This window comes from Amblyomma maculatum, chromosome 7 (genome assembly GCF_055883805.1).
Source record: "Amblyomma maculatum isolate TAMU_Amacu chromosome 7, ASM5588380v1, whole genome shotgun sequence".
In the NCBI taxonomy this organism is placed as follows: Eukaryota; Metazoa; Arthropoda; class Arachnida; order Ixodida; family Ixodidae; genus Amblyomma; species Amblyomma maculatum.
In genome coordinates this window covers 82181349-82203466 of record NC_139350.1, presented here as the reverse complement: position 1 = coordinate 82203466, position 22118 = coordinate 82181349, and the positions used below count along the sequence as shown (strand labels likewise).

The 22118-nt window shown below is 47.8% G+C and overlaps 1 pseudogene; it reads right to left on the bottom strand.

The window, feature by feature from the left end:
- Positions 1–22118, bottom strand: part of LOC146183754 (transmembrane channel-like protein 5) — a 72445-nt pseudogene that overhangs the window by 31041 nt on the left and 19286 nt on the right.

Genomic DNA, 22118 nt, shown 5'->3' with positions numbered 1-22118 from the left:
AAGGCTCCGCATTAGTACGAATGCGACGAGGATTCCTACGTAGATCAGCATGCAAACAAAATGCCGGCTAAATTATTTTTCATTAAAGCATTTCTTCCTCTCTCGCTGTAAATTCCGGCAGTACACGCTCAGGCTCAGCACTATTTGCTATCATGCGGGCCACATTCAATAAAATTAGGAAATCGAGATGGCAAGGTATTTGCGCAAATGCTGCTGTAGGCGTCCCTGTTATTGCATTCGACTTCAGGCAAAACTGCCAGGAAAATGTGTGATGCGCTCTTAAAAGCCAAAGGCGGCTTCAAAAAATCACAGCCTTGTTCAAGCCTCTGGGCGCACAAACTGCACAATAATTTACACCGCTCCTAGGTGTTAGTAGTACTTATGCCGGCCTTAGCTAAAAACGAAAACGGGGTCTGGCACGTCTCTGGCTGCCCCAAACAAAGCTAAAGCTGTCTGTATCAATCGACTCACATGGCGCGACAACGTCACAAGCCGAACAAGTACAGATGGGACCTCTTAGAACTTGCTCATAAGGAAGGATGGTCGGGGCACTTAGGAATCACGAAAACGAAGTGCAGGCTCTTGGCAGAGTACTATTGGCCTGGTTGCTTCAAGGACGTGGAGGAGTTTGTTCATTCGTGCGACACGTGTCAAAGGATGGGAAGGCCGAACGAGCGAATAAAGGCTCCCCTTACCTTAGTGCCGATAATTACTGAACCATTCAGGAGGCTTGTGATAGATGTCGTAGGTCCCCTACCTACCACCAAGTAGGTTATAGGTATCTATTAACTGTGGTCTGCCCTGGGAGCGAGTTTCCCGAGGCCGTGCCTATGAAAGATCAGACTTCTGTCGAGGTGGTAGACAGTCTTCTATCAATTTTCTCTTGGATCGGGTTCCCAGCTGAGATTCAGTGTGACCTTGGTAGCGTTTTCACGAGTGCTTTAACAAGCAGTTTTTTTCAAAGGTGTGGCATCAAAACTTTGCACAGTTCGGTAAACCACCCACAAAGTAATAGTGTGGGGAGAATGCATTCGGTCATGAAACGTATCCTCAGGGCCTTAGGCTACGAGAAGAAAAAAGATTGGGACTTGGGTTTGCCAGCTATGCTTTTCGCTCTGCGGACCGTCGCTCATGAGTCCACGGGTTTTACGCTTGCGGAATTGGTCTACGGAAAAAACCTTCATTCCCCTTTGTGACCACTGTCTGAGGGCTGGGAAGGCCAAGTAGAAAACCCCTTGGTAACGGAGTATGTGCTCTCACTACTGAACCGCCTGCATAAACCTCGAGAGCTGGTTGAAGCAAATCTTGAAAAGGCTTGAGCTCGAGGCAAGGTTTACTATGACAAAAACAGTCGCCTCCGAGTGTACAAGGAAGGAGACAAAGTGCTGCTCTTACGATCTGCAAGGGCAAATAAATTGCAAGTTCAATGGGAAGGACCAGCGACTATCCAGCAAAGCTATCTGAGACAAACTATGTCGTAAAACTTCCTGAACATCGTAAAGAGGTACGCATATATCACTGCAACCTAATGAAGCCCTGCGTGGAAAGAGTGCAAGTCATCAGCATCGCACTAAACCAACCAGAGGAAGTTCAACCTCATATTCCTTACTTGAGGAAAACCGACAGAATGTTGACTGTCGAAAAAATTTTGGAGGCTACTACTGATACGAAACTTGGTAGCGATCAGCTGGCGGATCTGACTGCCCTAATCGTAAAATACCAACATCTGTTTTCTACAATTGCTGGAAAGACCACCCTAGTCTAGCGCGATATTGAAGCGACTAGTCAGTCGCCAATTCAATGCAAATCATATCGCTTTTCCCCACGTCAAGAAAAACTTTTGAAAGATGCTGTACATCAAATGCTTGAACTGCAGCTAATCGAGAAGGGAGAAAATGATTATGTGTCTCCTATAATTTTAGTAGAGACTCCCGGCAAAGATCCACATCCATGTGTGGACTACCGGAAGTTAAATGCCATTACGGTAACGAAGGTCTACCCAATCCCGAACATTGAAGCCTGCATCGAGAAAGCAAGCAGGGCAAAGTACATATCGGTCATCGATCTTGTCAGGGGATACTGGCAAGTACCACTTACTGAATGCGCAAGCAACCTGGCCGCATTCATGACTCCATTCGGTGTCTTCAAGCCACTTGTTCTAAGTTTTGGTCTAAAAAATGCTCCGTATGCATTTTCAAGGCTAATGAATCCGGTTCTAGCCGGAACAGAGGATTTCTCATTGCCCTACTTGGACGATGTAGCAATTTTTTCAGACACATGGGCGGACCACCTCCAACATTTGCAGCAGGTCTTCGCTCGCTTGCAAGACGCAGGCTTAACGGTCAAGGCTGCGAAGTGTAAATTCGCCCGTAATGAAGTAGAATATCTGGGTCATATAGTCGGCCAAGGAGTAAGACGACCACAACAACTTAAAGTTCAGGCTATCAAGGAGTTTCCTTTGTCACAAACGAAGAAGGGGTGGATGTCTTTCATCGGATTGGTGAATTACTACCACCAGTATATTCCCCGGTTCTCGAAAAAGGTGAGTCCACTAACAGATGCCCTCAAGAAAAAGAGAACCCAATAACATTGTGTGGGACGATCGTAAGCGTAAAGCGTTTGAGTCCCTGAAGCTGTCGTTGATAACTCAGCCTGTGCTGGCTACTCCAGACTACACAAGGCCTTTCTTGGTACAGTGTGACGCTAGCAAAAGAGGGATGGGCGTGGTGCTAAGCCAAGAAAACCAAAAGGGGGAAGAACATCCTATTTTGTTTGCCAGCAGGAAGCTTACTTCGAGGGAGCAAGCTTACAGTACTATTGAGAAAGAATGCTTGCATGGTGTGGGCTGTCGAAAAGCTTTGCTGTTACCTCTGGGGCACTGAATTTATTCTCATTACCAATCATCGACCGTTGATATGGCTACAGCAACTGTCTCAAAAGAACAGCAGATTGCTCCGGTGGATTGTAACTCTCCAGGAGTATGCTTTTGTCGTAAAGCATAAGAGAGGTAAACTTCACGTAAACGCAGATTTCTTAAGTCGGGCGCACGAATAAGTATGCCATCTTGTGTTCTTGTTTCTTTCGCTCATCTGCATCATTGTAAATAGTCTCATCATGCAATCATTCATGCTCACTACTCTTTTGAAAGTTTTCGATAGTAATTTTTTGAAGGTGAAAATCTGGTTGCCTTTAGAAAGACTTGTGGGCATGTAATGTGGAAAAGAAACGACACTTTTGGTGAACAGGATGGAGGTTTCGGGCACCTCGGTGGCTTCTGTGGGGCTTGGTTGTTGTTGTTTTCTTCCCCGTCTACTCAGCCATCAGCCTCTTTCAAGAATGCATGAGTCACCGGCAGCATCGACCGAAGGTTGTAAGGGACATGCACCGTCAGGTCAACGCTGTAATCCTGGGCAGTACAGTCTACACCTTTTCAACGGCACGGAGGTCGTGGCACTGACGTTTGCTTCTTTTCATGGTTGTGCTACACCCACCCGCCAGAGCGCTGTGGTGATGTGCAGTTGTGATGTGCAGTGGTGATGTGCTTGTCCTTTCATCTGTGGACTACGCCACACCAAATCTCCGACGCGGGGCTTCACCTGTGCTGAACTGGTCGTCATGACCGTTTTATGGATCAGCGGTGTTATTCAAGGACCTCACTGTGGTTGACTTGCAAATGTCGGGTAGTTCACGGCTGTGTACAACAGCGGAGTGAAAAGTTATTCAATGTGCCTGATGCCATCCTAAAAGGGGGAGGAGTTGTTGCGTTCTTCGGCTGATAACGCCCTCTTTCACGCAGAACGTATCGTTCCGTCTTGTTCATGATGACGCGTATGATAAGCCCCGATATCGGGGGCACTATAAGCGCCTCGTCCGAGCGCTGCGTTGCCTTTTCCTGCCCAGCTGCAGAGATGGAATAAAGGCATTCCTGACAAGCTTCAGTGTGGCCGCTTGCTCTTCGTTCATCGAAACACCCAGAAACGTAACAGCACAATGACGCTTTCGCTGATCTTCTTAAGTTGCGGCTGCTGTACAAATCCACTGGTGAGGTAGTTGTGTGTGTCCAGCGACTTCTTTGCTTTCAGCTGTTCACATGTCACATAACAAGTAGCATGCACCAGATAGTCCTTAATATCCGTCATTTCCACCTTTAGTACCAGATGCATGTCGAAAGACAGTTCATCATTCATCAGAAGAAATGGGTCAACGCAACCGCACATGGCTATCTTAGCTTCATATCTCGTCGTTGCTGCTGCGTCCAAACCTTGTGCATAGCCACTGAGATGTGACGGGCCTGTCTGAGCCATGTTGGGCAGTTCGAATATTTGCGCAGGTCACATGCGAAGAAGCTCACGGATGCTTACACACAGTGCTCACACAGCTCGATGCAGCTCGGTCCGGAATGTGTCCGGAATGGTCCGTAGACATGACGGACGAGGCAACCAAAAGGGTTGCCAGCATTAGCCACGCTGTTGCCATCACCTTGTGACGTCATTGTGAATACTACCTATATATAAAAATTCAAAAGTATACTACTACATGTGTAGGAATATGTTTCTGCATGTGCCTGTCTATGCAGTGTATCTGTGACTTATGTGATATATATATATTGTAAGGTAACGCGAAGATCGGACTTGGGGAATCAGGCTTTATTGCTGATCTGAAGCCTTGGTCGCCCACTGCAGCCAAACACACTCCGCGATGACGATGGGTATCTACAAGAGGGAGCAGGATGAAGATGAAGCCGCACGTTCAGCCGTGTGGAAGATGAAGCGCCACACAGTGCTCACACTATTTCGCCCGCGCAGTTGAAGTGGCCAGCCTGGCCGCAATTAGTCCACAGGATTGCGCCGAATAAAAGGTTTCATACGTGAAACATGGACAACTTCAGTGCCACGGTAACGATAGTCCAGAGGAGGGTAAACAGGGGAGACACGATAGTTGACCGGGGAGGTTTTTGCAAGAACTGTGTAAGGACCAATGTAATGGTGCGGTAACTTGTCACAAAGGCCAGGAGTGCGTAATGGGGTCCAAAGTAACACCTCGTCGCCGGGACGGAATAAAACTTGGCGATGGGTTGCATCATAGCAGCACTTGCGGTCTTCCTGGCTAGCTTCCGTGTTGACGCGAGCAAGCCGGCGAGATTTGGCCACTCAGGAAAGGAACTGGTCAGGAAGAGAGGATGAGGAACTGGCATGTGTAGAAAGGAAAGAGGCGTCAAGAAAGGTAGCGGGAGAACGGCCGTAAACGAGGAAAAACGGGGTGTAACCTGTGGTCCGCTGTACAGCCGTATTGTAGGCGAACGTAACAAAAGGAAGTATTACGTCCCAATTTCGGTGGTCCTGGTCGATGTACATAGACAACATGTCAGAAAGCGTGCGGTGGAACCGCTCAGTCAACCCATTGGTCTGCGGGTGATAGCTGGAGGTCAATTTGTGATGTGTGGTTGAGGCCTCAATAACTTCGGCTACAATCGTCGACAAAAATGTCCGACCACGATCGCTGAGAAGCACTTGAGGGGCCCCATGGCGCAGTACAAGTGATTCCAAAAAGAAGGTCGCGACTTCATGTGCTGAGGCATTAGGCAGGGCAGCGGTCTCAGCGTAGCGTGTTAGGTGGTCGACGGCGGTGACGATCCAGCGATTACCTCGTGCGGACAATGGGAGTGGCCCGTATAAGTATATGCCAACAACGGCAAAAGGAGTAGCAGGGCAAGGTAGTGGCTGTAGTAGGCCAGCAGGAGGAGAAGTGGGCCGTTCGCGGCGCTGACATGGCAGACAAGAGGCGACGTATTTTGCCACACTTGAGGCGAGGCCTGGCCAGAAGAAACGGGTTTTCACGCGGTGGTAAGTTTTATGAAAGCCTAAGTGACCGGCTGTAGCATCATCGTGGAAAGCCGCCAAGATACGGGTGCGAAGCGCTCTCGGAATAACAGGGACCCAACGGGTGCCTGCAGAGCAATAAATATAACGGGAGAGCACGCCGTTGTCAAGTTTGAACTTTTGGAGTTGCCTGCGCATCCTAGCAGTAGGAGGGTGAGAAGCACCGGTGAGAAGGTTGATTAGGGAAATACAGTAGGGATCTGCTCGCTGGTGTGAAATAATGGCGTAGCGATCTGGAGCAGAGGCAGGAGTAGCACAGGGGATGTTTGGAGCTCTGGACGACATTGGGACGTCGAGGGTGCACGCAGGAAGGCGCGAAGAAGCACTAGGTGGTGATTCTGATAGCAGGCAGCGGGAAAGAGAATCGGCATCTCGATGCTTGCATCCAAATTTGAATATGACATCAAAGTGGTATTCCTGCAAATGCAGAATCCAACGGCCCAGGTGTCCAGTCAAATTTTTGAGGGTTGATAACCAGCGCAGAGTGTGGTGATCGGTAACGATCGTGAAATGGCGGCCGTAGAGGTAGGGGCAGAATTTCTGAACTGCCCAAACGACGGCGAGGCACTCTTGCTCAGTGATGGTGTAGTTGCATTCCGCTGGTGTTAGAGTTCGACTGGCAAACGCAATTACCTTTTCCCGAGAAGCGGTATCACGTTGCAGAAGTACGGCGACGATACTGAGGCTGCTGGCATCGGTGTGAAGAATGGTGGCAGCAGTGTCGCCGAAGCGAGCGAGAACAGGGTCCGAAGTGAGGGCATTCTTTACGGTTTGGAAAGCTTTTTCGCATTCTTCAAACCAATTGAAAGTAGTACGGTCGGTAAGGAGGTGGTCGAGCGGTGCAGCAATAGTAGCGAAACTGCGAATGAAACGGCGAAAGTATGAAGATAGGCCAAGAAAACTGCGTAGATCCTTAGTCCGCTGAGGGCGTGCAAATTTCAAAACTGCAGCAAGCTTGTCAGGGTCGGGTCGAATGCCATCGCGGCTGACGAGGTGGCCCAGGATCTTGATTTCTTTCATGGCGAAATTACATTTTTTGTGTTCAGCTGGAGACCGGTGGGTGCCAGGCACGTTAATACTTGATCAAGGCGGCACAAATGATCAGAAAACGTCGCAGAGAAAATAACTATGTCGTCCAGGTAGCACAAGCAACAGTGTCAATCATGCGCTCAGTCGTAGCGGGGGCATTACAAAGTATAAAAGGCATGACATTGAATTCGTAAAGCTCATCTGGATTAGCGAATGTGGTTTTTTCTTTGTCGGCTTCGTGCATCGGAATCTGCAAATCCAAAGTGGAGAAATATTCGGCGCCCTGAAGACAGTCGAGGGAGTCGTCAATTCGTGGCATAGGGTAAACATCTTTGCGAGTGACTTTGTTAAATGCGCGGTAATCCACGCAAAAACGCACGGACCCATCTTTTTTTGGCCAAGAAGATTGGAGATGACCAGGGGCTAGCTGAGGGCCGAATAATGTCTCGTCGGAACATATCATTCACATTATCTTCAATGATTTTACGTTCTGATAAGGAAACACGGTAAGGGCGGCGGCTAACAATAGAAGTATCTTCTGTAATAATGCGGTGCTGTGCAGAAGACGTTCGGCCCAAGGTCGGAGAAGTGACATCAAAGGAGGCTTGGTGCTTTCAAAGTAATTCCTGCAAAGCTTGGTGGTGAGTCGCAGGAAGGTCAGGATTGATGGTGCCAAAGAGAACACAGAGAGAAGCATCGGAAGAAGCTGCTGGTGAGGAAGAGGGGGCAGTAAGGGTGGTGAGGGACACCGGGTGAATGTCCAGGGCACAAGGAAAACATGTCCCTTTAGCACAATGGGCTCTGGGGAAGTGTTCGAAGCAGCGACAAGCGCTGTGCCATGCTCAAACCGAACAAGACTTGGTGGTAGCGCGATTCCACGGGTCAGATGGCGATCAGAAGGCACGATTAGCACATCTCCATTATCAATGTCAGTAGAAGTAAGCGCGACAAGTTGTTCGCATCCAGGGGGCAACACTGAGTTAGTAGCGGCAAGCAGGCGATGACGGGGCTCGGGAGGTTCAGAAGACGGATCGCTCTCATTCATGTAAATGACCCTGTCGCAACACGAAATGCTGGCTGATGCGGCAGACAGAAACTTCCAGCCTAAAATAATTGGATGAGCGCACGGTGACATCACGGCAAATTGTACATGGTGGCGGACACCATCCACAGAAACTCGCACAGTACACTTAGCAGAAGGCCGAATTATTGCACCATTAGCTCCACGGAGTTCAGGTCCATCATAAGGCGTTTTCACTTTTCACAAGCGGGAGCACAAGACAGTGTGTATCACAGAAACAGCGGCGCCCGTGTCAACCAAAGCCTCAACAGATAAACCTTCAACCAACACTAAAATAATATTCCAGAGACGTTCCGGAGAATTTTTGGGATGGCCGAAGAGTGCAGTTTTTCCTCCTAAAACTGCAGTGGTCAGTTTTCCGGCAAGCGGGGGGTCGTCAGAGAAGCTTGACGGAGAGGCGAGGTTGAGCGGTGAAAAGGTGAAGGAGAATGGCGTCTTGAAGGCCTGTAACCAGTAGGTGGAGCGGGGCTTTCTGGCGGGGGTGATGAACGTCGGGGACAATCAGGGAATGAACGGTGATTAGAGCCGGAAAAGCGAGGAGGGTAGTCTGCTTCAAATGATGCCTGGTTTCTTTCAGTGATTTATGTATTTCCCAAGTTTCATTTCACTTCTGTTGTAATATATCAGCTAGCATCTGCTATGTACACCCTAGCTTCCACTTCAACTGAACGATAGAAAAATGTAGGGTGACACGAAGGCTTTTTTTTTTCACAGGAGGTATATTTTGTTATCATATTTATTTATTTATTTATTTTTTCAAGTGCATTTCTATTTACATTTCAGAAAGGAGGCCAAAAGGCCTAACGTGGGCCTTCCTCCCTGGCAGAAGCAAATTGCATTTGGCACATGTACACAAAACACGCAAATACAGTGTGTGTAGCAGTCATTATGACATCAGTTTCCACAAGCACATGAAACAAAATTCATTTCAAAAATAACAATACCTGAACCTAAGGTGTTCTGAATAAATAAGAAAAAAAACAACATGAAACCATCACACACCACGACTGCTGGTACAGCAGTCAACAATGAACATACAAGAGCGAAAAGTTGTATAGTGCATGTTACAGCAAATTAAGATTTCTTGAAAAGAAGCAATGATGAAATACAGGAAGTTATGAAGGGAAAGAAAGCAAATAGAATCATGTTCATTGATATGAATTCACAGTATATCACAGGATGAACCAAAACATCATGTAGTCAGCAGTGCAATAACTTTTCTCTTGTAGATTTTTTAATTTTAGATTCGTACAAGAGGTCATGGATATTTCTGTTTTCATTTAAAAGGGCAGTCATTTGATATCTAATCGTTTTAAACCCATAATTCGTTCTTGCTTTTGGTGCTCTTATTTCCATATGCTGAAGGTGATAGGGATTTTGAGGTAGTTCTGGCATTACAAAAAAACTGAGGTTCAGAATGAGTTGTATTATACATTTCAGGCACTAGCAGAAGAGTTTTTAACTGAAAAATGATTAATAACCTTAAGCTGTCCCACCACTGGTCCGTGCTTTCTAAGTAAGCTAGGTTAGCAGTTGCTCTAATGGCCTTTTTCTGTAGCAGAAACAAAGAATTTAAATTAGCCTGTGTTGTATCGCCCCCTACCAAAAGACAATAGTGAAGATTCGATTCAATTAGACTGAAATAAAGTTGCTTTTTTTAGCCATATCAGTAATAGAAGCCTAAATTTGTTTAGAAGGCCTACAGATCGCGAAATCTTTATTCTTACTTGATTAATATGGTCAGTCTACAGCAGGTATTCATTAAATACAACTACAAGAAATTTTATTGTCTGTACATGCTGTATAATGTTTCAATTGTATAGTTTGGTTGGCTCACCTCCTATGACTTTATTTTTAGCTCTGAATATTACATACTTTGTCTTCATGATGTTTAATTTTAACCTATTGGCCCAAAACCATAATGAGAGATTTTCTAACCAGATATTTGCTTTACTCTCTATAGCTTGTAAACTCACGTCAGTAAAGAAAATATTTGTGTCATCGGCACATAAATCTGTTTCAGAACAGAGGGATATTAACAATATTGCCACGTGCCTAGCGCCGCGCGACAGCCGTGTTTGGTGCCGACGACGACGAAGCGGTGGTTGGCACGAGCGGCGCTGGTGCTGGACTCTGTGACTCTGTGTTCAGAACTACAAGCCGACCTTATTCTCGGGTCCTCGGCTACGTGTACTTTCACGGGTTCCTCTGCCTTCAGTCATGACACTGGTGGAGGTGCCATCGATGATCCCTTCTCCTGCGGACGACCCTATGCGGCCGCCTCTCTGGACCACTCCTGTTCATCGTACCAGCCGACGGCTCCGAGGCTTGTCCCCCAAGGCCTTCCCTCTTGACGAAGAGACTCTGGCTGTGGCAACGACACCACCCGCCCGTACCATGACTGTCCCTTCCACCCCTTCGTCCTGTCTCATCCTTCAGACCCCACGTACCCCTAAACCATTTCACGGTGAGCAGTTTGAAGACGCCGAGGACTGGCTAGCTCACTATGAAAGGGTCGCGACGTTGAACGGCTGGGACGATGCTGCGAAAATGCGGAACGTCTACTTCAGCCTTGAAGACGCTGCTCGGACATGGTTCGAGAACCGCGAGGCCACATTCTCTACGTGGCCGGCCTTCCGAAGTCAGCTCCTCGGTACGTACGCCAACAGTGACCGCCGAGAGAATGCCGAGCGTGCCCTGACCTCTCGAGTTCAGCGTCAGAACGAGGGGGTCGCAATGTACGTTGAAGACGTCATGCGCCTTTGCCATCGTGTTGACCCGTCCATGAGTGAGGAGAAGAAGGTTTGGCACCTGATGCACGGCGTCAAAGAACAGCTTTTTTCCGGCCTCGTGCAGAACCCGCCCACCACCGTCGCAGCGTTTTTGGCTGAAGCTGTGACCATGGAGAAACTGCTACAGCAGCGATGCAGCCAGTACGGTCGGCCGCTGAATTCCATCTCCACACTACTGCCGTCTGACCGAACCGACTACAATCCCGGGGCAGATATGAGCTCCCTTCGCGACCTCATTCGCACTGTGGTTCGCGAGGAGCTCCAGCAACTTCATGGATCACTTACTCCTGGCGCAGCTTCCCTGGCCAGCATCATCCGTGAGGAGGTCCAGAACACACTCACGCCACCAACAAGTACAGTCATTCCACCATCACCCCCGGGCCCCACCGAACGGATGACTTATGCTGATGTCACATGCCGCACAGCCCTGCTACCTACCCCTTCACCTTACACGCAACCTCAGGTCTCTGTGCACGCTGCGGCACCGCTGCCCCTTTGGGCAGATCGGCGCCAGGTGCCCCGGAAGACTGATCTCTGGCACGCTCCAGATAACCGCCCTCTCTGCTGCCACTGTGGCGAGGCAGGTCACCTCTACCTGCAGTGCCCTTATCGTCAGATGGGCCTTAGGAGATTTTCCTCCGACAGCCCTCGTCCACGGCCTGGTCAGCGGCCTCAGGACATCGCCGAGTACGTAACCCGCCAGCGTACGTCACCCGCCAGTCTGCCACATTCTCCTCGTCGCGAATCGCGCTCGCCTTCGCCTCGTCGCTCTTCACCCTCTGGGTCATGGTATACTGCTGGACGCCACGGTTCCTCGAGCCCTCATCGGGAAAACTAGCTCCGGCGACCTTTGGGGGCGAGGTCGCCGCACACCGATTCGCCGTAAAGCTTCCACCGCTGCACCGCTCGATTCACCCCGAAGTCGAATGCCGAATTCTTGTCCAGTTTTTGCCGTACAGACCAGATCGCCCCGACGTCGTCCGCATCGCCGACCAGTTATCACCGCCGTGTCGCTTAAATTGCCCCGACGCAGACCACACAACTGCCGCCCAGCTTCCGTCGTCGCACCGCTTGCTTCACTCCGACCTGCCGTCGACATTGAATTGTCCCGACGCCAACCACCCAACCGCCGTCCAGCTTCCGCCACCACACTGCTCACTTCACACCGAACCAACGTCGACAGGCCCTGGTCTTGGCCGGGTCTCCCTGGACATCCCTATTATCATCGACACGAAGGAGGTCAGCGCTTTAGTTGATACGGAAACCGATTATTTTATCTTAGCGGGCAGCTTACAAGGACACTGAAAAAGGTGATGACGCCATGGAACGGACCAGACATACGTATGGCAGGCGGACATGTGGTTGCACCACTGGGTATGTGTACAGCCCGGATTACGGTGCGAGGCTGCACATTTGTTGCGACTTTTCTTGTTCTATGCGAATGCCCTCGTGATGTTATTCTTGGCATCGACTTCCTTCATGAGCACGGTGCCACTATAGATCTACCGAACCGCTTGGTGACGTTTTCCGCCAAACTGGCCACTGAAAAGCATGAGTACCGCAGGTCCCACTCCACGCTGCGAGTCGCCGATGATAACCTCACAGTGCCACCACACGCCAGCATCCTCGCCAGAGTTACTTGTGACGAGCCACATCACGGCCTCCGGGTTGTTGAGCCTAATGTCTCCCTCTCACTCGCCTTGGGAGTTTCTGTGGCAAGAGGTCTTCGTTTCCTTCGTGGAAGAGAGACAGAGGTACTTGTCACCAATTTCTCCAATGAACATCGACATCTGTTCCATGGCACTGTCATTGCTTACGTCGACCATCTGCACGAAGTCGCCGAATGTTTTGCTTCAGAGGAAGCTACACCTAGCACTGAACCGGATGATGCCGTACACGCTGTCGACATCAATTCTAGCCTTTCCTCCATTGAAAAGAGGCAACTCCAAGATCTATTGCTGGAGTTTCATGTGTGCTTCACGTCTTCATCTAAAGTGCAGCAAACGTCGGTCATTAAACACCGGATTATCAGGCATGAAGGTACTCGACCCATCCATCAGCAGCCCTATCGTGTGTCTCCTCGGGAGAGAGACGCTATCCAACAGCAAGTCAAGGAGATGCTCGCCGATGGCGTCATTCAACCTTCAAGCAGCCCATGGTCCTCGCCTGTAGTCCTCGTTAAAAAGAAAGACGAAACACTTCGTTTCTGCGTTGACTATCAGAAACTTAACAGTATGACAAAGAAGGACGTCTATCCGCTGCCACGGATTGATGACTCTCTTGACCGACTTCGCCGAGCCAAGTACTTCTCCTCCATTGACCTCAGGAGTGGTTATTGGCAAATTGAAGTTGATGAGAGGGACCGTGAAAAAACTGCCTTCGTAACACCAGATGGGCTCTATGAATTCCGCGTCCTCCCATTCGGGCTCTGTTGTACTCCTGCCACCTTCCAGCAGATGATGGACACTGTGCTCACAGGTCTTAAGTGGCAGACATGCCTTGTTTATCTCGACGATGTAATAATTTTTTCACCGACGTTCACGGAACACCTGCGCCGCCTGAGAACTGTTCTCGAAGCTGTCCGGTCTGCCAACCTTTCTCTCAAGCCTCAAAAGTGCCACTTCGGGTTCACCGAATTGAAGTTTCTTGGGCACATCGTGAGTGCTGATGGCATCTGAGCTGACCCTGAGAAACTTGCTGCCGTTGCTGGCTTTCCCGTCCCCGCCCACAAAAAAGCAGTCCGACGATTTTTGGGGCTGTGCTCCTATTATCGTCGCTTTATCAAAAACTTTGCACAGATGGCCAGCCCTCTGACTCTCCTGACTCGAGATGACGCATCATTTTCCTGGGGCGCCGAGCAGCAGATGGCTTTCGACGAGTTACGACGCCGGCTCCAGTCACCCCCGATCCTGGCACATTTCGACGATGATGCCGACACAGAATTACACACGGATGCGAGCAACGTCGGCCTTGGTGCCGTTCTAGTTCAGCACCAAGGCGGGGTCGAGAAAGTAATTGCCTACGCCAGCCGTGCACTTTCCCGTGCTGAGTGTAACTATTCCACCACTGAAAAAGAATGTTTGGTGGTAGTATGGGCCGCTGCCAAGTTCCGCCCGTACCTTTATGGCCGACCGTTTCGCGTCATCACTGACCATCACTCGTTGTGTTGACTGAAAAACTTAAAGAATCCTTGTGGCTGCTTAGCACGTTGGGCATTGCGCCTACAGGAGTTCGATTTCGATGTTATTTATAAGTCTGACCGGAAGCACACCGATGCTGATAGCCTGTCCCGTGCGCCCGTCGGCCCTCCTTCGTCAGATGCCACCGACGACGATAGCTTCCTCGGAGCAGTCACTACGTTCGATCTCGCCTCCAAACAGCGTGCTGACGGCGAGCTGCGACTGATTATTGACCATCTTGAAGGTGGGCATCCTACAATACCCCGGTACCTTTCTCGGGGGTTGTCGTCGTATTGCCTCCGCAATGGGGGGCTTTATAAGAATTCTACGTCGAGGGCAAAAACATACCTGCTAGTCATACTGGCTGATCTAAGGCACGATATCCTCCTGGCCTGCCACGACGAACCAACTTCAGGTCATCTTGGCTTTACACGCACCCTAAACCGAGTCCGGCAGAACTACTACTGGCCACATCTTTTTCCAAGCGTTAGACGTTATGTACAGACTTGTCGACAATGCCAGCGGCAAAAAAAACCCACGCTCAAGCTATCCAGTATGTTACAATCTATTGAACCACCCCTCACACCCTTCGAGCAAGGGGACATGGACCTTTTAGGCCCATTTCCTTTATCCTCGAATGGACACAAGTGGATCATAGTCGCTACAGACTACTTAACACGCTACGCTGAAACGAAGGCCCTTGCCCGAGGTACTGCCGGCGAAGTTGCTCGATTCTTTATGAACGACATTGTGCTCAGACACGGTGCACCATCGACCATCATTACTGACCGAGGAAAGGCATTTACAGCTCGGCTACTGTGGGACACCTTAACTCTCAGCCATACCGAGCATCGCACAACAACAGTGTATCACCCACAGGCAAATGGATTAACGGAACAACTAAACAAAACTTTGGCGGACATGATCTCAATGTACATCGACGTTGAGCATAAAATGTGGGACAAGATCCTGCTTATGTCACCTTCGCCTACAATACGGCGCCGCAGGAAACCACGAAGTTTACGCCGTTCCATCTCGTATATGGCAGAGAGGCCCGCACGATGTTGGACGCGATGCTCCCATGCGGGGAAGAAGCGGTCGAACCCGACGCCGCCCGTTTCGCAGACCAGGCCGAGCAAGCCCGTCAGCTGGCCTGCTTGCACATCAACGAGCAGCATGCCACCGACACTCGACACTATAACCTTCAGCACAGGGAGGCCCAGTACGAACCAGGGGACCAAGTGTGGGTGTGGACCCCCGTGCGTCACAAAGGCTTGAGCGAGAAACTACTCCACCGCTATTTCGGACCCTATAAAGTCCTGCGCCGCTTAAACAACGTTAATTACGAAGTCATTCCAGATGGAACTGTGACCGTCAGTGTTTGATGCCAGCGGCCTGAAATTGTGCATGTGGTGCACTTAAAGCCGTACTTTTCGCGTGACTGAGTGTTCCCTGCAAGTGAAACCTTGCGTTATTGTACAGTTCACCTCACGCCTAATTTTTTTTCTCTCACCTTGTCATCGGGACAATGTTTTCTTTCACGGGGGGGAATAATGCCACGTGCCTAGTGCCACGCGACAGCGTGTTTGGTGCCGACGACGACGAAGCGGTGGTTGGCACGAGCGGCGCGCTGGTGCTGGACTCTGTGACTCTGTGTTCGGAACTACAAGCCGACCTTATTCTCGGGTCCTCGGCTGCGTGTACTTTCATGGCTTCCTCTGACTTCAGTCGTGACAATATCAGTTATGTGAACTAGAAATAGAATGGGACCCAGTATTGAGCCTCGTGGCATACCAGTGCGTATAAGGCCGTAGCTGGAAGGTATGTCACAGATCATTGTAAATTGCAATCCGGATGACAGGTAGCTCTAAAGAAGACTGAGGGCTGAGCCTCGTACCCCTTTAGTGGTATGAGGGCTCGCAAACTTTAGCGGCTAGTCGGGGCATTTTGGAGCAACGTGGCACAAATTTTACAAATTCCACCTTTCTGGCACAGAAATATGCAGCTATATGAAAATGGCACAGCTGTTGCACCCTGAGCAGCACAGTGATGAGGGCAATAAAGGCAACTGCGCTTGCTTTGTCTTGTATCATCCTGTATGTCTCGCATCATCCTTTTCTCTCAATTTATGCAGCGGCAGCCACAACCTTGAACATGAGCATGCGTTACAGTCGAGAGGAGATTTCAGGCGCTACTCTAATGACTAGCCCTATATTCAGCGTTTGCCCAAGGTGCACTTGACAACAATGATCAAGACCTGTAGTTTTGTGATTCTGCAGAAAAATAGCAAATTTAAACACTTTGTGCAAAATTGTGTGTGCTAGCAGCCACATTCTCTTTAATGATGCTACTGTTGTTACGCATATAACTAGGAATAATAGTACGACAAAAAATGACTTTTTTACCTTATTTGCAGAAATATAATAATGCAAAGGGAGAGACTGAACGCACAGTTGAATTTTAGAGAGAGCGTCATTATGATTACAATGCAACTTGAAGGTATTCAGGCAAACTGAACCGAGGCCCTCTCCCACAGACAAAGGAAAATACAGAAAATGCAGGCGGCATGCTAGGACACTTAAGTGGCAGATATTTTCACCTCAATTCGGAAGCAATGGTTTTTAGTGCCATGTGAACCACAATCAAGGTCTGCAGAGTGGCCTTTCACATAGCAGGAGCCGCTGTCAGCCTTGTTCCCTGCTTTTTAACAACCTTTTTACGTCCTCTTAACTGCCTTTTAACAACCTCGTAGTGACCTCTTAATGACCGCACCACCTACAATGCCAAGCACTTTGCCACATCGTTATTGTGAAGCAGTTAAGTAAGCCTTGAAGAATGACGTTAGTACTAATGTATCAAAGATCAAGACTTGCAAAAGTACGAGCAGCTAACAGCTTCCCCAGAGCCTGTATTGCCTCCCGACAGCCCCCCCATTCACTGTGAATCATGCAAACAAATCAAAGCTCCCAAACCTCCAGAGATTTCTTTTCCAGCAGGTGGTAGAACAGCACCATGGAGTCTGCCATGATGATGCCCATGATCACCAGGGTGACCGTGATGTGGGCCAGGATCTTGCCTGCATGGGCTCCGCACAGGCAAGGCCGTACAGCACTTCAGTGACAGTATCTCCTGCACACATGGGCAACAATGTGTGGGGAACCCGAATACTGGGCAAATCTCGGCCGAGTTAATGGCTCGGGAAACAAAGATTGTATCTTGTACTGCATTTTATCGCTCGCAGCAACAGCTGCATTTTTTCCCGTTTTTGGCAAGAGTCGTCACTTTCAACTCATCAAAACCCATGACATGCAATCACTTGTCTAAATAGTTTTTCAACAACTTTGTCCAGGTCAGTGAATCCGTTATTTCCAAAGAAGCTCGCAGCATTTTGTTTTCAAGTGCCTTTCTTGTTCATTTCCTTTTCGAACTAGTCGTTTGCTTTTCTACTAGGTAATAACATTGAATTTTCTTCTGCCCCCCCCCCTTTATTATCCTCCTTTCTCATGTAACTTCCTTCCCATATGTAGTACTCCAGTTTAGAGCGATGAGGTTGGACGAATGAAAGATTTAGGTGTGCAAATATTAAATTTTTGATTGCAAAGCAAATATGAATATTAGTAAAAAAATAGGTTGCAAACTGATTCAAACATTTTCAAACAATTCCAAATATATTTTCAAGCACATAATTTTGGCCACCGGCACATCAACTATGAAATAAATACAGATGCTCTCCTACAAGACGCAGCTATGGTAAGCAGTCGACATTGCAAACAAGTTCTGTCTTTGACCATCATCATTATCAGCCTGATTATACCCACTGCAGGGCGAAGGCCTCTCCCAAATTTCTCCACTTAACCCGGTTCTGTGCTAGCTGCATCCACTTGACCCCTGCGAACTTCTTAATCTCATCCGCCCACCTACTTTCTGCCACCCCCTGCTACACTTTCCTTCCCTTGGAATCCAGTTTGTTACCCTAAGCGACCATTGGTTATCCTCTCTTCGCACTACATGTCCTGCCCATGTCCATTTCTTCTTCTCAATTTCCACTAGAATGTCAGTAACTTGAGTTATTTCTCTGACCCACTCTGCAAGCTTTCTATCTCTTAATGTTACCCCTACCATTTTTCGTTCCATAGCCCTCTGGGTTGTCCTCAACTTAAGTAGAACGCTCTTGGTTAGCCTCCATGTTTCAGTCCCATAGGTGAGTACATGCAAGATGCAACTGTTGTATACTTTCCTCTTGAGCGATACTGGTAAGCTGCTAGTCATAATCTGCGAGTGCTTGCCAAATGCGCTCCCTCCCAATCTTATTCTTCTTGTTATTTCCTTTTCATGGTCTGGATCTGCGGTTACTACCTGTCCTAAGTAGACATATTCGCCTACTACTTCCAGTATTTCGCTACTTAATGTAAACTGCTGTTCCTTCCCGAGGCTGTTGAACATTACCTTAGTCTTCTGCATATTGATTTTCAAGACTACCTTCCTACTTTTCCTGTCTAGGTCATCAATCATTATTTGCAGTTCATCCCTCGAGTTGCTTAGCAAGGCAATGTCATCAGCAAATCGCAGATTACTGAGGTATTCTCCATCTACCCTTATCCCTAAATGCTCCCATTCCAAGTCTCTGAATACTTCCTCTAAACAAGCTGTAAATAGTACTGGGGAGATTGTGTCTCCTTGCCTAACACCTTTCTTTATGGGAATTGTGTTACTTTCTTTATGCAGAACTATGGTTGCTGTGCAGCCACTATATATATCTTGCAGCACTTTCACGTATGGCTCGTCTACCCCCTGATTTCGCAATGTCTGCATCACCGCCAAGGTTTCAACTGAGTCAAATGCTTTTTCATAATCAATGAATGCTATGCATAAGGGCTGGTTATATTCCGAGCATTTTTCTATCACCTGATTGATGGTATGGATATGATCGATAGTAGAGTATCATTTCCGAAACCCTGCTTGATCCTTTGCTTGATTGCAGTCTAAGGTTGTCCTGATTCTATTAGCGATTACCTTAGTAAATACCTTATACATAACAGACAGTAAGCTGATTGGTCGGTAATTTTTAAGGTCCTTAAGTCCCTTTTCTTGTGAATGAGGATAATGTCCATTGACCATCATCAGCCTAATTTAGTACACCTATAAATCTAGCAGGGGAAGGAAAACTATATCAGGTAGCAATAAAAACTTTAATATGTAGAATAGGCTGGCTTCGCTCCCTCTCGCTCCTTTCTCCATATGCCCTGTCGTTTATTGTGCTATTTGCTTTTTCTCAGCATGCTGCTCCTGTCTTTTTCCCCTTGCTTGCTTCTTGGCCTTCTAGTTCATTGCATTTTGTCTTTCTTTTCATTTTTATCCTTCTTTCTCCCCTGCACTCTTTCGCAGAATGGCTGTTGTTAATGCTGCTGCCGCCACTCTTCCATCCCGTAATACCTTGCTTACAGTTTTTCAGATAAAAGATGAAAACAAATAAAGAAAAGAAGCATAATGCCAAAGCCTGACTTAATGCTCTCATGACAAAGGCATGTGCTGAACATTGTCAAGAAGCATTGTAAGATGGGCAGTCTCTGCAGATAGTCTATTATCACTAATATCATTATCATTATTAGATACATATGATGGAAGCCACCAGCATTAAGGAAGCAATGGGGACTCTAGTGTTGAGCAACATGAAATAATACTAATATAACCAATTGATTACATTATTATTTCACATTATTCAACACCTAAAAAAAATCGCCTATGTTTTCCTCGGTGGTGGCTTTTATAAACTGTCATAATACGATGCCTTAAAAAATTGTAGAAACATAATTTTCTGTTCCGGTATTTTTGCTTTAATCGATCCACAGTGGTCCAAAACAGGGGGACAGCAACCCAAAAAGTCCCAGCCCAGCTGAATAATTTATTATTAGTGCATTTATCAGGGCCAGTTTCGGTTTCGATCTCTCCGGGCATGAGCGCGCGATGACATCAAAGTTACAAGAATGCCACACGAGCACCCCTACTGGCAAGATTGATGATCACATAAACACAAAATTTGATGATGCATTTGGGTCGCGTTTTTTATCTGCTTGCGGTCACAGGTGCAAGAAAATATCATTGTCTAGCAGCGCTTCAGCGTAGCATTATTATGGCGATGTTTCGCTCGATAGTGTGGACGTTACTGACATTTCCGAGCACTTTCATCCCGACTCGCTTTCCTGCGACTCAAGCGACGAAGCAGGACTCAGCATCCACGAAAGCTTGGTGGGTTGACGTGCAATGGCGCAGTAAATGTCAACTGGTAGGAATGTGGTACAAAGGAATTGATTACCGTGAAGATGCTGCTTTATCAGTCCAGTTGGCCAGCTCTGTGAGCCAAGCTGGCATTTCAAATAAATGCTTTAGTAATGGCACGATCAGCCACCGCAACCTGTACACTCTCTCGATAGCTCCCGTGCTCACTCAAGCCTGCTCATATGGTGGGCCTGCGTGCCGCACGCGGTCCAAGCTTGTGGCGCCATTTAGCGCAGTCAAGGCAACCTGGGTACGTAAAGGCATGGCCTCCAAGATCACCTCCGCGCAGAGGTGATCTCGGACACCATGGTAAAGGTGTGGCGGCCGCGATCGGCTTCCAAGTGAGTGGCCTCATAGCATTCACTATCGGTAATCTAGCTATCGCGCATCGCTGTTCATTCGCTTACATAACTATTTGTACAAAGGACTATTAGTCACGATTAAATAGCGAGGATTGTTCGGCCTATACTAAGGTCCTGGTAGAAGTAATAGCAGTGATACAAGCGATACAAGCGAACTTTTTTTCTCCTACAGCTGCTGTCCGGTGCGACGCACCTGACATCTGCTAGCTCCACTGCTGAAGGCATCGTGCAAAGCAAGAAAATATTTTACGAGATGGACTTGCCAGTAAAGCAGCGCTACAGTCTGACGTTTTTACAGCTTAGCCCGTTCCAATGCGCCGTTCGCTGGCACTTCAACGTGAAACCAGCTAGGGCTAGCGACATCTAGAGTAGGCGGAGAGCGGCACAGTTCGTTTTCGGCATGCCATTGAGAGGCACCGTTGCCGAAAGACCTGCACTTGTGCAGGTATGCTGTTGGGGCCTGTAACATGCACCAACAGAGAAGCCATCGAGTAAAGCAAGAAGTGTAGTACTTTCTCAGGGCACGGCCGGAACTGGCGATGACACCGCCGCTGCTCGAGTCCGGTCTTATGTCGTCACTGCTCTTTGATTTGCCTACTCCACGTCACAGTTGTTTGAAGACGTCATGTTGTTTACCTATATACACGTATTTATCACAGAGATTTCACTGCTGATAGGTTTTGAAAAACGGAGTACTTGCCTGGCTTTTTTTAAAATCAAATTAAAATATCTTTGCGACAACATGCAAGGTTGGGATTGCTTGGGGAGCATCTCTGTATAACCAGCAAAGCAATTGTATTTCTTCCGACGCTTTGAAAATTGGTGTCAATACTATAACTATTTGGAACCGATTCTCTTGCAATGACCGACAACAAAAAGTGATGCAGGAGTAATGATATTCAAGCTTTGCTCTATACGAAGAAGATGTAAATAAAAAAAAGAAAGTCTGCAACATTCATTAAAAACATTATTACTGTGAAACTGTGATTAGGAAATATAGCCTAAGTTCTGAACATGCGAAGCTAATAAAACTGTGCACACGCTATGAGCACAAAATAAACTGACGGAAAAATTGAAAAAAATTCAATCACTCCCTGATACACCAGCAAACTCCCTATAATTCCTCACAGCTTTTTTTTTACGATTTCACTTTTGTAATGATCGCTCCCACAGCTAGTTGTCTGCATCCTTGGCAGTTGAACTTTGATTCTGACTAAAGAAATGTTACTAGGGCTTCTGCTAAACTGTAAAGATCAGATATTCTTTTGCAAGGAAAAGTGAGAATTATTGTCATATACAGAGTCTGACAATGAAACAACTACAAATTTACGACCAACAGAGGGATGATATAATCAAAGAATGTAAATTACAAAGACGTACAGTCAGGAACAAAAGTTTGCGGTATGTGGACTTGAGGAGAAACATTTATTTCTTTGTTGCCTCACATGTTTTTCCTGTGATATTTCTTATCAAAATGGGGCACGAATGTCTCCTCATGATTCAGCACATTTCACTTCAGT